Here is a 2,380-nt window from a genome sequence, read left to right on the forward strand (position 1 = left end):
TTTAAGTTTGTAATTGAGATCTTAGTTCTAATTCATTGGTTAACAAGTTTGTTTTTATGCTGGTACCATGCTGTTTTATGGAAATTTGGAAGCATTTTTAAGCAGTTTTTTGGCTCAAGACTGTTTTGTCTATCTTGGGTTATTTTGTGCTTCTATATAAAGGTTAAGATTGTTTTATTGCAATGTCAGTGACAAATTGTATTGGAATTTTGATGGAGACTGCACTGTATCTGTCAATTGCCTTTGATATGATTATTATTTTCACAATATTAGTCCTAACAATCTCTGAGTGTATTGTAGGTTTTACATAAGTTCTTCAGCTTCATGGTTAGATTGATTCCACATATATTTAAGACTATCATGAAAAGTATTGTTTCCCTGATATCTCCCTCAGTATGTTCGTCCTTTGTGTATAGGAAAGCTACAGGGTTTTATGTGTTAACCTTGTATCCTGTTACTTTCCTGAATGTACTTGTCAGTGAAGGGATATGTCTGGAAGTGTCTTTAGAGTATTTTATGTATGTAATTATATCATCTGCTTGTGAACATACATTGGCTTCCTTCTTTCATTTTTGAATTCCCTTAGTGTTCTTCACTTGATTCACTTAGCTCGAGCTAAGACATCAAACTCTATGTTGAACATGGGAGGGGAGGGTACACAGCCTTTTCTTATTACTGATTTTAGTGGAGATGTTTTGAATTTTTCCCCAGTTAAGATGATGTTCTTGGCTGAGACTTTTCTTTATATTGCCTTTACTATGTTGTGATATGTCTGCTGCGTTCCTATTTTCTCCAGAATCTTTATCATAAATAGATGTTGGATTTTGCCAAAGAATATTTCTGAGTGTAATGAGATGATCACGCAGTTTCTGTCCTTAGTCTATTTATGTGGTGGATTATTTTTTGATTTACATGTATTGAATCCTCCTTCACCTCTGGGATGAAGTTGATTTGATTGTGCTGGATAGTCTTTTTGATGTATTTTAAAATTCAGTTTACAAATGTTTTACTGAGAATGTTTGTGTCTATGTTCATCAAAATATTGCTCTATAATTTCCTTTTTGTTGGGGTCTTTGCTTGATTTCTTATCAGGTTAATCCTGACTTTGTCAAAGGAATTTGGAAATGTTTACTCTTTTTCTGTTTTACAAAACAGTTTGAGGATTAATGGTGTTATTTCTTCTTTGAAGGTCTAGTAGAATTCTATATTGAATCATTTTGACCCTGGGCTTTTGTTTCTTGGGATATTTTTACTAACCGTTCTATATCACTGGAAAATCCTGCTCTATTTAAATTATGAGTATTATCTTGATTACATTTTTGTAGGTTATGCACCAACTTTTTGTAGGAATTCATCAATTTCCTTTAGATTTTTTAAATTAGTAGAATATAGATTTTTAGAGCATGCCCTTATGATTCTTTCAATTTCATTGGTGTTTATTCTAATAGCTCCCCCTCTGTCTCTGATTTCATTAATTTGGATCATCTCTCTTTTCTTTTCTTGAAATCTACAACTCTATGGAGTTTTCAGCTTAGTTTGTTATATGTAACTTTCAGTTTGTCAAGATATCTTGCAGCTAACATATAGGACATCAAGTATCCACTGTTCCATTCAGATCCATTCAGATCACTTCATGACAATTTGGTGTATATTTTATGTTAGATGAATGTATATTTACAGTTGTTGTATAAGTTGTCCCTTTATCATTATATAATGATTTTTTTCAATTTTTAATCTAAGGACAATGTTTTTGCAGTATAACTACTACTGTCCTCTTCTGATTTTTATTGTGTGAGGTATCATATCCCTTTAATTTTAGTTTGTATGTGTGCTTGCTTGTAAAATTAGTTCATGAAAACATTTATTTTGACTGTCTTTTTCTTCAAAGAGAAATCCATTCAGACTGTGTTCTGTCCCAAAGGAAGAGAATTATGATCATCAATAGAAAATAGAAGTTGCAGAAAAAAAATACCAGGAGCCAGCTTCATGTTCAGGAGAGAAATCTGCATTACCTCATGTCTTCCATTACTCTACACACTTAGAGAGAAACTTCTCCAATATCAAACACTGACATTTTCTCTGAAAGTATAGTCATAAAGGTTTTGGGCTGAGGTGAGCAATTTTTTAAAATTTAATTTTAGGTTACCATACAACGTAAGTTATTTTGTTATTACATTTTTATTCGTATGTGTCATTAGACTTTCTTTTGGTCACTTCTGCTGTCTAATTTTTCACTCCCCATCAGTGTGCTGTCCTGGGACTTCTTGGAGTCTCAGCCCAGAGCTCAACATAACTTAAGACAGGTGACTTTGCTCAAGCTTCAAGAATGACAAATATAGCTTGATCATGCTAGCCCTTTTTGTCCTGGGAATACTTTTAT

At 32.7% G+C, this 2,380-nt stretch overlaps 1 pseudogene; it reads right to left on the reverse strand.

Annotated features, from left to right (window-relative positions):
- Nucleotides 1-1,895: 1,895 nt before the first annotated feature.
- LOC114632880 lies at nt 1,896-2,095 on the reverse strand (annotated as a pseudogene).
- Nucleotides 2,096-2,380: the final 285 nt, after the last annotated feature.

This window comes from Grammomys surdaster, unplaced genomic scaffold, assembly GCF_004785775.1.
Source record: "Grammomys surdaster isolate TR1022 unplaced genomic scaffold, NIH_TR_1.0 97, whole genome shotgun sequence".
Taxonomy (NCBI): domain Eukaryota; kingdom Metazoa; phylum Chordata; class Mammalia; order Rodentia; family Muridae; genus Grammomys; species Grammomys surdaster.